The sequence below is a fragment of the Momordica charantia genome (genome assembly GCF_013281855.1).
Source record: "Momordica charantia cultivar OHB3-1 chromosome 11 unlocalized genomic scaffold, Mcharantia_2.0 BLBB01000011.1, whole genome shotgun sequence".
NCBI classification, from domain to species: domain Eukaryota; kingdom Viridiplantae; phylum Streptophyta; class Magnoliopsida; order Cucurbitales; family Cucurbitaceae; genus Momordica; species Momordica charantia.
The window spans coordinates 22,630,066-22,645,446 of NW_028275159.1; the positions used below are offsets into that span (position 1 = coordinate 22,630,066).

Genomic DNA, 15,381 nt, shown 5'->3' on the forward strand with positions numbered 1-15,381 from the left:
AATTAATTTAGCACAATAGATATTAGTCAAATAAACCATTTAACATAATAAAACTCTAAATTGATTAATAAATTGAAAACAACCTAAATTTATAACAGATACGTGTTTTCTGAAGAGTAATACCTTGGGATTAATTTATAGCTTGGCGAGGATATAGTTTTGCCGATGATATCTCTATCACGGATATAGCTCTGTCAAGAATACAGATCTGCCAAGGATATAGCTCAGGGCTACTAAAGATATAGCTCGATCATCTTCTAATCTGATCCAAGCTACACGATATCACCACCCATAATCACTTTTCAACCACTATTCGACTCACATCTCGCCATTATCGTCGAACCCACTCTGTGATTCACGTGTCGTGTTAAGTGGCTAACTAAGTGGGATCCATTCTTAAATGCCTATAAGTACTTAGGTCTCACTCCTTATACAGACATGCAATTCTGATCAGCTCGCCTTAAGAGCGATACCTCGAATTGAGACTAACTTGAGCGTCGGAGTGTCTACTCTCTTTGTGCATGTTATCATTTGCACGCCTTATTCTATCAACCAGCACCATCTATGGGAATGCGATTAAAGTCATTCGTTTTCTCTATAATCAAATGGCTAAATCCAATCATTTCCAACAAACAAGCAGACTACATAGGGAAAGATCGCAAAGAAATATCTCTCCTTAGCCAAAAGGATGAGTTGCCACGAGATACCTCTCCTCGACCTCAAGGATGAGCTTCCAAGAGAGAGGTCATCCCAAGAAAAAGGATAAACCTCACGGAATAGCTTCAAGAGAATGAGAGAAGATTCAATAGAGGACAAAATGATTATTCACAATTACGATTCAATAGAGGACAAAATGATTATTCACAATCTTACTCAAACGGTCGTCTCAATCTACAATGACTTACAAGGTCTGATTTTAAATAGAAAACACCCGTAAGGAAGGAGAAGAAAAATAACAACCATAAATGGCTGATGAAAAAGAATGAAATAAAAAATTAAATAGAAGGAAACAAAATCATCAATTAGATGATTTTATTGGGAAAGATCACTCGAATCAAGGTGAAGATTGGCCCTGAATATTTGCTAGAGTGATATTATGATGAATCACCAAATCAAAGAATGAGCTGTCATTGAATCACCAAACTGTGTTTGTTGCTAATGCATCAAATCTATATCAATTTGTCTTGCTGTTGTGTGGAGATTTGTTGATATTTGATTGTTCTTTTGAATTGTCACGTGAGGAGTTATTTGGGCTTGAGTTGAGCATTCTCTTTTCATTTTTGACATCCATTCTCAAACTGGAGGAAGGGCCAGCCCAAATGCCAAGTTTGCAAGTATATTCACGATACACTGCTTTAGAGAGTGGCTTTGTTAGAATGCCGGCAAGGTTATTGTGTGAAGGCACATAACGAGTGATCAATGAACCAAGAGCAACCTTTTCCGAACGAAGCGATAATCAAGCTCGACGTGTTTGGTTTTTGCATGAAAAACTGGGTTGATGGACATTTGAAGTACACTCATGTTGTCACAAAAAAGTTATAGGATTTATGTAGAGGAGTCTCCATGTCTTTAAGTAGAAATGTTATCCACGTGATTTCTACTGTTGCATTGGTCATGGCTCTATATTCAGCTTCTGTACTTGAGCGCGAAATAGTTGATTGCTTCTTTGAGGACCACGAGATTATATTAGATCCAAGAAACACACAAAATCTAGGCGTACTTCTTTGTGTGATTTTTGGACAACCACCCCAATCTGCATCACAAAAGGCATAGAGATTTAGTGAGCTATATTCTTATGGAATGTGATTCCGTAATACATTGTATATTTAAGATATCGAAGAATGCATTTGACTTCCCTTAGGTTTTTCATCCGAGGTTCTTGCATATGTTGACAAGCTCTGTTAACGGAGTATACAATATCTAGTATTGTCAAGTTGAGGTACTAGAGAGACCCAACTAGACTTCTATAGTGGGTAGGATAAACTACCTCATCATCTTTAGGATTATTGTTTGGACTTGTGGCCATAGGAGTTGCGATAGACGAAGCCAACATTTTTGCTTTCACCAAAATGTCTTTGGTGTATTTAGTTTGAGCAATGTAATATCCATTTGAAGTACTTTGTACATCAATGCTTAAAAATAGTGTAAAGCACCTAGATCCTTCACAGCAAACTCAGTACTTAGACTTGCAACTAAGTTCTCAACAATAACAATGTTATTTCCAGTAAGGATAATATCATCTACATATATGAGCGTCAAGATCAGTATACTACTTCGCTTATATATAAATAGAGAGGGATCAGCTTTACTACATACGAACCTCATATGTAGAAGATATAGAGAGAGTATGTCAAACCATATTCTTGGGGCTTGCTTGAGTTCATATAGAGACTTTTTCAACATGCAAACATAGTTAGGGAAGTTAGGATGAGTAAACCCAGGAGGTTGAGACATGTATACCTCTTCTTTCAAATGTCCATGGAGGAAGGCATTTTTTATGTCTAGTTGTTTGAAAGGCCAATTGTAGGAGACGACAAGGGCAAGAACCAGGTGAATTGTTGTAGGTTTGATAACTAGACTAAAGGTCTCTTCGTAGTCTACCCCTTCAACTTGGGAGTAGCCTTGGGCTACTAGTCTCGCTTTGTATCTTTCAATTGATCCATCCTCCTTGAGTTTGATCTTAAAGCTACATTTGGATCTTACAATATTTGTGTTTGAGGGTCTAGGGACAAGTTCTCATGTTTTGTTATCACTAAGAGCTTGGAGTTCCTCTCCCATGGCCTTTTTCCAAATTGGACTTTTGAGAGCATTTCAAAAACCTTTTGGTTTAGGTTCACTTGGTGTTTTAGTAGTTAAAAAAGTTGCCAATTGTTGTTGGCTTTCATTAGTGGTAGCTTGCTGCCTTGATTTTAGTCTTGTGGTCATCGAATGGTTGTTGCCTTGATTTAGAGACAAAGATATGGCTGGATTTAGGTTCCTAATTGACTCAGTGTGTACTGAGGTTTGATTTTCAATGCTTGGAGCTTGAGTTTTTTCTAAGTGATTCACAATTTCATTCATTCTCAAGTTTGAGGTACCTGCAATATCTTCAAAAGGCAAGTCAATAAACAAATAATCACGAATAACTGACATATTTGAAAAACTAGACATAATTGGAGGTTGAGTGGACTCATTTTGAGGAGAATATCCTTGCTCAATAGTCGGATCTAAATTTCCTTTATTTGATTGATTTCCTACAACAACCTCTTGGGCTTCGCAATGGACTTGGCTTGAATCTTCTAAAAGAAAGTGGCCATGATTTTGATCTCGCATTGGAATACCTTGATCCGGTGGAGAGCAAGTTGAAATACTATTGTTATTTTCCCAAAATTTTTCATTTTGACAATGCTCCCCATGGTTCCTACTATATTCCATTTGAGTGTGTGACATGTGATAAGTAGCTTCTTGGGAGTGATCTTGATGCTCCAAGTTTGGTGATTCCCATCTTTCAGTGTCTGCAAAGGTGGAGGTGTCTAGATAATTTGTATGTAGTGTTAGTGTAGTGTGTGTGGTTGTTTGTTAGTTAAAGGCATGGTAAGTTCATCAAATATCACATGTCTTGATATGTAAATACGATTTATTTGGATCTAAACATCTATAGCCTTTATGAGAAGTACTGTAACCAACAAAAAGACAAGAAAGACAAGGATAAGTTTTCTTAGCAAACTTATCTTTGGCTCGAGACTTTAAGTAAGATTAGCACTTGCAACCAAAGATCTTTAGACAATTATAGTTAGGTTTCTTTAATAAAAGAATTTCAAAAGGAGTCTTCATGTTGAGGGGCTTAGAAGACCTCCTATTTATCAAGAGAGTGGCGGTTAGAAAAGCATCAACCCAATATTTTAGGGGCACGTTTGACTCAAAGAGGAAAGTTAAATCTATCTCAACTATGTGTCTATGCTTTCTTTCCACCACTCCATTTTGCTGAGGTGTGTGTGGACGGCATTGATAAATGATTCCATTTTGTTTCAAAAACCATTTGAGTTTTGAGGGAGTGAATTCTCCACCATCATCTCATTGAAAAATCTTGATTTTCTTCTCAATTTGAGTATCAACAAGTTTATGGATTTAATAAAGCAGTCGTAGAACTCATATTTTCTTTTCAAAGGAAATATCCAAATGAATCTCGAGTGATCAATCTATGAAGCTAGCATAGTATTTAAAACCTTGATAAGACATAATGGATGTAGGACCCCATAAATCACAGTGAATTTTATCAAAGGGAGCCATGCTCAATTCCTTCTTCAAAATAAAAGGAAGTCTACATCTTTTGCTCATTTGACATACAAAACAAACAACACCTACTTTCTCCCAATCAGACACATGAATCCATTTTTTGTTATGCAAATGATTAATGGAGACTGAATTTAAATGACCTAGATGCTTATGTCATATAGCTAATGACACTCTATTCTTAGAGGTAGTAGCAGAAACATAAGGTTGTGAGATAGTAGAGAGGGTAGCTTGAGATTCCTCCTGATCTAAGGCTTAAAGACCATTTCTTCTAATTCCCATTGCCAATACTCGTCCCTATTTGTTCTTTACAACAAAACCATCAGCAGTAAAGAGAATGGAGAAATCATTATCATTAGTAAGCTTGCTAACAGACAAAAGGGTCTTTTGATATTTGGAACAACTAAGACATTCTTTAAACATAATGTGCTATTATTTCGAGTGTTTAGTTTACCCTGGACCTATGTGAGATATTTCTAGACCTTCACCGTTTCCCACATAGAGTTTTTCATTTCCTTTATAAGCATGTAATATTAGATAATACCTATGTCATTCACTATGTGTGATGTAGCTCCAGAATCTACATAGAAGGCAGGATCCATCTCTTCATTTATAGCCATGGCAGCCAATGCTTTTGGAATTTCCTCCGTTTGATATGAATGATCAAACCTTTTCCAAAATTCAAGTGTAACGTGATTAGCTTTCCCCCAAATTTGACAGATTAGTGTGTTACCTGAAATTTGAATGGGAGAGGACTGAGGTTGTTTTGGAGAGACCATGTTTCTGGATTCATTATGTTGTGATGAGGAATTTCTGCTGGGTTGAAACCTCTTCCCCTTGAGATGGAGGTGTGTCTCCCTCTTCCTCTGCCTTTTCCTCTTTGACTGTAATATGCTTGATTCATATTTGGTAGGGAAACATTCTCTTCTTTTAGCTCAATTTGATTCATTTGTTCATGTACTTTTAGAGCAAGAACAAATTGATTGAAATTTGGATATGGTGCCTTAGATAACATCGCTGTCTTAAAATCCTTGTATTTAGATCTCAATCCTCGAGCCAAGGTGAATACTTTACTTAGGTTATCAATTGATTTCTTCATGGCTGCAAGCTTATCACACAAAAATTTAAATTTCTTTATGTATTCTTCAAGTGATAAGTTACCTTTATTCAAGTTGTGTAAGGAGCTCTGTAAGGATTCATTGATGTGTATCTCATTCTCCTTTGTGATGGCAAGGAGAGTCTAATCTAGTGACTTCCAGACTTGGTGAGCTGTTTCCAATCCACCAATCATCGCCAATACTTCCTCACTGATGATTCCTAGGAGCCACGAAGTTAGTAGGCCATCATTGGTGAGCCAAATATTGTATAAAGGATTGGTAGTGACCTCCCCTTCTGTGTTGGTTATCTTTGAATCTGATTGATTTTCATTAAAAAAAATGGTGTTGGATTCTCAAACTTCATACAAGAGCGAGCACTTAAGATCTCCAAAGGAGATAATTGGTAGAGCTCAATTTTATTGATATCAAGTTGGAACACTGGTGGAACGATTGTATTGTGAGAGGAGTTTCATTGTTGACCAAGTGAGATACAGACGAAGTTGCAATCATCTTTTCGTGATCTCTCATAGTGCAGCGCTCTGATACATGAAGAAAATGAGAGAAGATTCAATAGATGGCAAACTGGTTATTCACAATCATACAAGGTCTGGTTTTAAACAGAAAAACATCGGTAAGAAAGGAGAAGAAAAATAACAACCATAAATGGCTTATGAAAAAGAAGGAAATAAAAAATTAAATATAAGGAAACAAAATCATCAATCAGATGATTTTATGTGAAAGATCACTCGAATCAAGGTGAAGATCGATCTTGAATATTTGCTAGAGTGATATTATGATGAATCAACAAATCAAAGAATGACCTGTCATTGAATCACCAAAATGTGTATGTTGCTAATGCATCAAATCTATATCAATTTGTCTTGCTGTCGTGTGGATATTTGTTATATTTGATGGGTCTTTTGTATAGTCACGTGAGGAGTTATTTGGGCTGGGGTTGAACATTCTCTTTTCATTTTTGACATAGTTCTCTTCAGCCAAAAGGATGAGCCGCCTAGAGAAAGTTTTCCTCATCCTCAAGGATGACCTTCTAAGAGAGAGGTCACCTCGACCAAAAAGATGAGGCTCCACGAGATAGCTCTTGTTGACCTTAAGGATGAGCCTCCATGAGATAGCTCTCCTTAGCTATCTCTCTCTTCGACTAAAAGAATGGGCCCCACGATATAGCTCACCTCACGCTCTAAATGTGAGCTCCCATGAGATATTTAAAGAGAAGAATCCAACAAAAGACCGATCAAAGTCTCCAAGGAGGGGTTGATCAAGATCACATCGACTTTGGATATGGGGACAAACCTCATCCAAAAAGATGAGCTATCACAAAATAGCTCCACCGGCCTAAACGCCGGCTCTCATTAGAGAGCTCATGTACACCTAAAAGATGAGCTATCAAGAAATAGTCCCGTATGACCTAAACATTGGCTTTTTTGAGAGAGCTCACATATGCTTAAGGAAGAGCTATCACTAAATAGCTTCCATGAGAGAGCTCACCTATGATTAATATTAGACTTGTTTGGGTCTTAATTTTATCATATTTTCATTAGTTGGTGTTTGAGAGGAATGAACCTTAGATCCACCAATTACTACCTACGATTGTGTATGCTTGCATAGTGAGTTTTTGCACATGAACATCCATATTCATCTCTTTCTTTGTCTTCATGAGCATTGCATCGCTCTCTCCATCACCACTTCCCCGTCTTGGTTTGAATCTTGACTAAACTCAAGCTCTTAACCACTTCTATCGACCGCATGGCCATGTTTGTCATCACTGCCTAGATCTTCCTCGCCCTTACCATATTGCTCTCTCTGGCACCAACAGTTCCTCTATCGTGTCCCTTTGGAACACCACTACTCTCTCTTCGCCTTCGTCATTGTGCGATGGTAAACACAATCAAATAGGGATTCGGGTATGAGAGTTTGACGAATTTTTTAGCAAATCTCTACGGTAAAATAATTTAAAGAAAAAAACATTATTAATAGGCACATGTCACCAAATAATATGTACACGTGCCTTGGCATCTTACTGCTAGGGCTCTTAGAAAGTTTTATTCTTATTCAAAAAGACTAAAAATAAAGACGGATTCATAAAAATGAAATATGATTGTAATATTAGTCATTTTTCTCAAGTTGAAAATAATGTGGAAATTTCTTCTATCATTTTGCATTTTTTTTTAATACATCATGTGAACTATCATTGCATTTAATACTATATCATTGCATTTAATGCTCAATAATAACAATGTATCCATTAGAAAAATTGTGGTATATATTTACACGATCCCAATTCGATCACCCCATGTAATTCTCAAATAATGTCAATAATCCTCAAATTATCAACATCTCTCTTTTATCGATCGTTTTAATTCGTAGCCAGCATAATTTAATTGATCAAGGCAGAATGTTAAACATCTACAAGATCAAAGGTTCAAAGTGATGTTTTTTACGATTAAGTATGACATTTAATAGGGGTGTTAAAAGATTAAAATAAAGATTTTAAATACTAAATGTTAAAGAAAGTTTAAACATTGATGTCTGGTGGTGTAGTTGGTCATCATGCTAGTCTCACACACTAGAGGTCCCCAATTTGAACCCGAGCTTAAACATTATTTTTCTTTCTGTATTAATAAAAAAATCAACATTAAATTTTAGAAAAATTACGGATAAAACATGATATTCAACCAAGTTTACAATTATTTTTCTCTTTTTTATAATGTTATCATGGAATTCGCTATAAACTAACCTTTTACCATCCATTTGTAACTATTAGGGGTGAGCATCGGTCGGGGTCGGTTTTTGGCCAACCTCGACGCCGAAAACCAATACAGACAACAATTATTTGCTGTGGAAATTTAAGATTCTAACAATGATTCAAGGGCATGGATTGCAAAAGTATGTAGAAGAAGATGAAGAGCCACCGTCTAAAACCCTTACTCAAACAAATGAAGAAGGAAGCTCTACTTCAAAACCAAATCTAGCGTACAATATCTGGATACGACAAGATAATCTGCTATCATATTAGATCCTAAGATCAATGACAGAGGATATTATCGCCCAGATGATTGGGTGTTCTTCAACACGAGAAATATGGAAATTGCTGGAAAAAACCTTTGCGACTACAAATATAGCCAAAATTATGCAGATTAAAGAGGAACTTCAAAATCTCAAGAAATGAGGTACAAGTATCAAAGATTATGTTGTCAGAGTGAAGAATCTAGTCAATTCACTCAATGCCGTTGGATGTAAGGTCAGTTTACAAGAACATATAGTTTTTATTTTATCTGGACTAGGAACTGATTACGATCCCATAGTCTCGGTAATCTCTGGAACAACCAAGACAAAACATCGATCAATTCAGATGGTACACTCCCTACTGCTAATCTTACATTCCAAAATCAAGAAAAGAAATCCATTAAAGATAATAAGAAGAACAACACATATCAGCACTACAATCAAGGAAACAAAAACAGTGGCGGCAGATTCAATCGAGGAGGAAAATCTTGGAACAACAATAATAGAGTAGAATGTCATATCCGTGGGAAGTTTGGACGTACAACTCAAAGATGTTATTTTCGTTTTGAAAGTCCACAACGAAATGGTCTGCAACCATTCCTCAACAATCAGAATTCTCAAATCAGCGATCAAAATCACTTCCATCGACAGAACTCAACTCCCCATTCATAAATACAAGCTATGATGGTAACACCTAACCCAAATTTGGACAGCTGCTTGTACCATATTCTGGTTCAACAAATCACATTACGAACTCATTTGATAAATTCACCATTGGAAATGAGTATTTAGGTGGCAGTCAGATTCATGTAGGGAATGAAACATGTTTGACTATCCTTCATACCGGCCAAACCTTTCTTACTCCTACTTTATCATCTATAACAAATTCTGATCCTTCTTTATCTCAAGTTTTTCAAATTCAGAATCTAAACATGTTCCCCATATGACCAAAAATCTCCTTAGTGTATCTCAATTTGCAAGAGATAATAATGTCTTTTTGAGTTTCATCCTTCTTCTTATTTTGTGAAGAGGGAAAATTCTGCTCCAAGGACATCTTCGTGAAGGACTCTATCGATTCAATTTGGTGAAGGCACACCTCAGGTAAGATCTCTCCAAACATGTTCCCGCTGCTTTTGTTATAGCCATTTCCCCTGCTTCAGAAAATTATTCGGCTAATTCTGTTACTTCTCAGTTCTTACATTCTTCATGTCAATCATCTCTATCTAATGCAACCTTATGACATAATAGATTAGGTCACCCATCTCCTGTTGTTGTTTCTCAAATTCTAAAAGAATGTAATGTTTCTGTTTCACCAAATAAATTACATCAACTTTGTTCTTCATGTGCAATTGGCAAAATTCATAAACTTCCATTTACTTCATCCACAACTACATATACAGCACCATTACAACTCCTAGAGTCGGATTTATGAGGCCCTGCTGCTACCACTCCTAGAAATGGTTTTAAATACTATATGAGTTTTGTAGGTGCATTTTCTAGATATACTTGGATATATTTTTTATATTCTAAATCTGAAGCTCTTCAAACATTCATCGCTTTCAAAAATCAACTAGAGAAACTTCTAAATTACTAAATCAAAATGCTCCAAACTGATTGGGGAGGTGAGTTTTGACCGTTTACTTCGTTTCTTAAGATCCATGGTATTGTTCACCGCCTTACATGCCCACATACATCTAAACAAAATGGCCTAGTTGAAAGAAAACATCTTTACATCGTTGACACTAGCCTCACTCTACTTGTCTTTACCTATGTCTTTCTAGGATGATGCCTTCTCTGTTGGGTGTGTTGCCCTAAACTCGTAGTTTGTATTTACGTAGAAACAAATATATATTCAATAAAGTTTTATTCAATAAATTTGTTGTTGAATTCATAGCACTGCATTGTCCAAAATCCAATAAACTAAACATCCAAGATTATTTCATGTAACCGAGACAGTATATATATTAGGTATATATTTGATATACCCCTGATATACGAGTGGATAATGTCTCGTGAATAACCTAAAGGGTCTATAGTATATGGATAAGGTTGGGTACCTTATCCTGGCAACACTATGGATACGGCCCACTTTGTAAATGTTACAGACGACTCGATTCAAGTCGTTTGTGTGGAGACATGCGAGTGGGGATATCCTATACAATGAGTTTGTATAAAACCGGACTGCGAAATATACAATTTTTAGATGTAACATCGTTAACTAACAGATTGTTATTTCATAGGATGACCAAACAACTCATTCTCAATCCTGAGTGAGTTATGGACTCCTGCCCGTGAGGGCTCGTCCTTTTATCTGTATGAGTGAGAGTGGCCCGAGTTGCCGACTCAATATTCCTACCATTTGGGGACGAGACCGAGTGGGGAGCTGGGAACATAACTTCACAAGATGGAATTCACTCCTCCCCAACTTTAGGGGAGTAGATTAGTGTTCTCTTAAATGCTGACTCCGGGACTTGAACAAGGGGCCCCACCCTCTCATTGGCCCGAGAGGGACTTCCGGTTATTGGTCGGACCATAACCGGGTTGTTCATTAGAGGAGTAGTGGTATTTAAGGAGTAAGATGTAACTCAGGGGTAAAACGGTAATTTGACCCAACTTGAGTTACGAGCACTCGTGAAGGATTGACTTGTCATTTATAGTCGTATATCCGTGGACACGAAAACATTCTGCAGTGAAAAGAGTGCAACTGTGGGTCTTTAGTGGAGTGACCCGTAGTTAACGAATGTTGATTAACTCGGTCAATGAGTTTAACCGATTAATCTCGTATCGTTAGAGTTTCAGATCTGTAGGTTCATTAGGTCACATTGCTAGCTCATAACGGGTAAAACGAGGATCAAGGTTTTGGAAGAATTTGAAATGTTCAAATTACTCAAGGGAATATATGTTTATTGATACATTATAATATATAGTTAATTCTAAATTAAAACTATATATTATGAGAGAAATTATTTGAATGAGATTCAAATAAAATTAATATGAATAAGATTCATATTAAAACTATAGGTTAAAAATAATGTGCATAAGATGTACATTAGAACTATAGGTTATACGGGAAAAATGCTATAGAATATGATTCTATTTATGTGATAAATAATTAAGTGTTAATTATTTATTTGATATATATATTAATTGATTATTAATTAGATTAATAATTAATTAACATTTATTAATTAATATGATTAATTAATTAATTATATATATATATATATATATATATTAATTATTAATATTAATATTAACACTCCCATGCTTAATTGCAGGGGAGTGGGGGAACATGACGTGGGGAGGGGAGTTCATATGGAGTTATTGCAGAATGGTTCTGCAAAAATAACCATTCCCAATGAAGAAATTCTCTCAATCAACACTCTCTCAATTTCCTCTTGCTCAAGATAAAAACGCTCCCACAAGCAACGATCTCGTACCCAGAGGATAGCTCGGAAGATCATTTGGTGGTGTTCGGGAGATTGAACCATTGAAGAAGAGTTTTTCAAAGGTAAGGGAAAACATTTTCCCCTGTATTTTCACTTTTTCACACCTTTGTTTTTGTTTTCTCTAAAAGTCATGAACGAAGATCCGCTTCCACTCCAAAATTTACATCTCATCATTCTCTACTTGTATATATCTCATAAATCGATTACCTACTAATGTTCTTCATGGTAAATGTCCAATGGAGCTTCTCTTTAACACTAAACCTCCGCTTCCTTAAGGTATTTGGGTGTTTTTGTTTTCCCTATCTCCGTCCTTACAACATATCATAAATTGAGTTTACATTCCTCTCCTTGTTTATTCCTTGCATAAAGGCTACAAATGTCTTCATCCATCTAGTGAATTGTTTATTTCTAGACACGTTCTCTTCGATGAACTTGTCTTCCCCTACCAAAATTCATCTCAATCGACCATGATTCCTTCCTTTTCCTCTTACGTCTTCAATTCCCTACCTATTATTTCTAATTCACCTTCTACAGAACCTCATGTCTTCATACCTCCCTTACATACTCCTTTGCCTCCTAGCTCTCCTTCGAGTGCACCGTCTACCGAAAACTCCTCACCAAATCTACCTTGTACTGATAATCCTTCACCACATCTTTCTGATCCTCCTGCTCCCTATCATTTTGTTCCACTGCAATCTACTGCTTCTTTGAATACTCATTCAATGGTCACGAGGTCCAATGGCATATGGAAACCAAAGACCTTCCTATCTACTTTTATCGAAGCTATACCTCATACCGTTAAGGATGCCCTGCGTTGTGCACACTAAAGGAAAGTTGTGCAACAAGAGTATGATGCTCTCATGGGTAATCATATCTGGGATTTGGTCCCCTTACCACATGATAAGAAAGTAATTGGATGTAAATGAGTATTCAAAATCAAAAGGAACTCGGATGGATCTATCTCTCGAGATAAGGCTCGTTTGGTAGCAAAAGGGTTCCATCAAGTTGCTGACATTTATTACTCTAAAACTTTCAACCTGATTATTATACCAGTAACCATTTGTGTGTTGCTAACTCTAGCGTTAGCCAATAATTGGGTGATTAGACAATTGGATATTAATAATGCATTCCTCCATGGGCTTCTAACTGAAGAGGTGTTAATGGATCAACCTATTGAATTCTGTATTTCGACATCCGCTACATCAGTACCATTAGTTTGTAAACTGAAGAAAGAATTATATGGCCTCAAACAAGCTCATCGGGCTTGGTTTGATCACTTGAAGGCTTTTTCTTCTTTTTCGGATTTGTGAATTCTAGAGCTGATACATCACTATTTATGAGATCTACTCCAGTTGGTTGTTGTTATGTTTTAATTTATGTTGATGTTATTATCATAACGTGTTCTTCTGCTGCAACTATTTCTTCCCTCATTTCGTCACTCAATGCTATATTTGCTTTAAGCACCTTAGACCTCTTAGCTACTTCCTTGGTATTGAGGTATCTTATACCGAGAATGGGGGAATGTTCTTGTCTCAATCTAAGTACATCTCTGATGTCCTTCTTCGGTCCAACATGAATACTACAAACCCCATTGCAATCCTGATGTTCTTCAAGAGGTGGGGAGCGTTTTTCTGATCCTTAGTTATATCGTAGCATCGTTGGTTCTCTGCAGTATGTGACGGTAACACGTCCAGAGATCTCATATGTTGTTAATCGAGTATGTCAATTTATGGATACTCCATCCCTTCTCCATTGGCAGGCAATTAAACGAATTCTTCATTACTTGAAGGGTACTTGCACCATGGTTTGTTTGTATACAAACCGTCCCAGCTGACTATCAATTGATTTGCTGATGCTGATTGAGCCTCAGACTCAGATGATAGGAAATCAACCTCAGGTTATTCTCTTTATTTTGGTGGTAATCTTATCATTTGAGGCTCTAAAAAGCAGCAGATTATCTCCCACTCTAGCATAGAAGCAGAGTTTCGCTGCCTTGCAAATGTTGGTGTGGAGCTTATTTGGTTGCAGTCCTTGCTAAAAGAATTGTCTGTTAACGTGTGCAAACCCCCAGTGCTTTAGTGCGACAATCTGGGCGCAGTTCATCTCTCTGCCGATCTCATTCTTCACTCACGCACGAAACATGTGGAGCTATACATCTATTTCGTATGTGACCTTGTTCTTCAAAAGAAGCTTGTTGTCTTTCATCTACCCTTTACTGAACAAATAACTGATATATTTACAAAGCCTTTATCTGCAAAATCTTTTCTGGCTCGCTCTTTGTTCCAAGCTCAATGTTTGTTACCTACAACACTTCATTTGAGGGGGGATATTAAGGCAGTTCATTAAAGGTGATCAGTAGCTGAATCGATTGTATGTAATTTGTTGAAGATTAGGCAATTGTTTGTAACTTAATTTTATAGATTTAAATCCCTACTGTATATACTTAGAGTTAGTTTCATGTAACTAATTTTACAGATTCACCTCCATCCCATACTCTACTATATATTTGGAGTCTGTGAACCTTTCATCATATAATGAGAATAAATAATAATTCTCAATCACTCTTGTTTCTATACCCAACTCACTGTTTTATTTCATCTGTTCAATTTTGATGTGTGTGTTTTTTTTTCTAATATATATAAATAATTCCTATATTAGTCAGTTTTATTTCATCTGTTCAATTTTGAGGTGTGTTTTTCTTTTTTCTTTTTTTTCTTTTTCTAATATATATAAATAATTCCTATATTAGTCATTTTTCTCAAGTTGAAAATGATGTGGAAATTTATTCCATCGTTGCATTTTTTTTAATATAACATGTGGGCTATTATTGCATTTAATACTTGATAACAACAGTCTATCTATTAGAAAATTGTGGTATATATTTACAGTATCCTAATTTCATCGCCCCATGTAATTCTCAAATAATGTCAATAATCCATCTCTCTTTTATCGACAGTTTGAATTCATAGCTGCATAATTTAATTGATCAAGCCAGAATGTACACATCTACGAGATTAGAGGTTCAAAGTGATGTCTTTTATGATTAAGTATGACATTTAATAGGAGAGTTAAAAGATTAAAATTAAGATTTTAAATATTAAATGTTAGACAAAGTTTAAACACTTATTTCATTAATGTTTGGGTGGTGTAGTTGGTCATCACACTAGTCTCACACACTAGAGGTCCTCGGTTCAAACCCGGGCCCAAACATTATTTTATTTTCTATGAGAAAAGAGGATCAACATTAAATTTTAGAAAAATTAGGGATAAAACATGAAATTCAATCAAAATTTATGATTATCTTTCTCTTTTTTACATTGTTATCATGAGAAAAGAGGATCAACATTAAATTTTAGAAAAATTAGGGATAAAACATGAAATTCAATCAAAATTTATGATTATCTTTCTCTTTTTTACATTGTTATCATGGAATTCGCTATGAACTAACCCTTTAGTATCCATTTTAGTCTATTAGGGGTGAGCATCAGTCGGGTCAGTTTTTGGCCAACCCCGACATCGAGACCGACCTAGTCGGTTTC

At 36.1% G+C, this 15,381-nt stretch overlaps 1 non-coding gene across 1 annotated transcript; it reads left to right on the plus strand.

Moving 5' to 3' along the window:
• The first annotated feature begins 14,978 nt into the window (after positions 1-14,978).
• On the plus strand, positions 14,979-15,052 carry TRNAV-CAC (transfer RNA valine (anticodon CAC)). Its single transcript has one exon. It is a non-coding gene; the product is annotated as a tRNA-Val (tRNA).
• Positions 15,053-15,381: the final 329 nt, after the last annotated feature.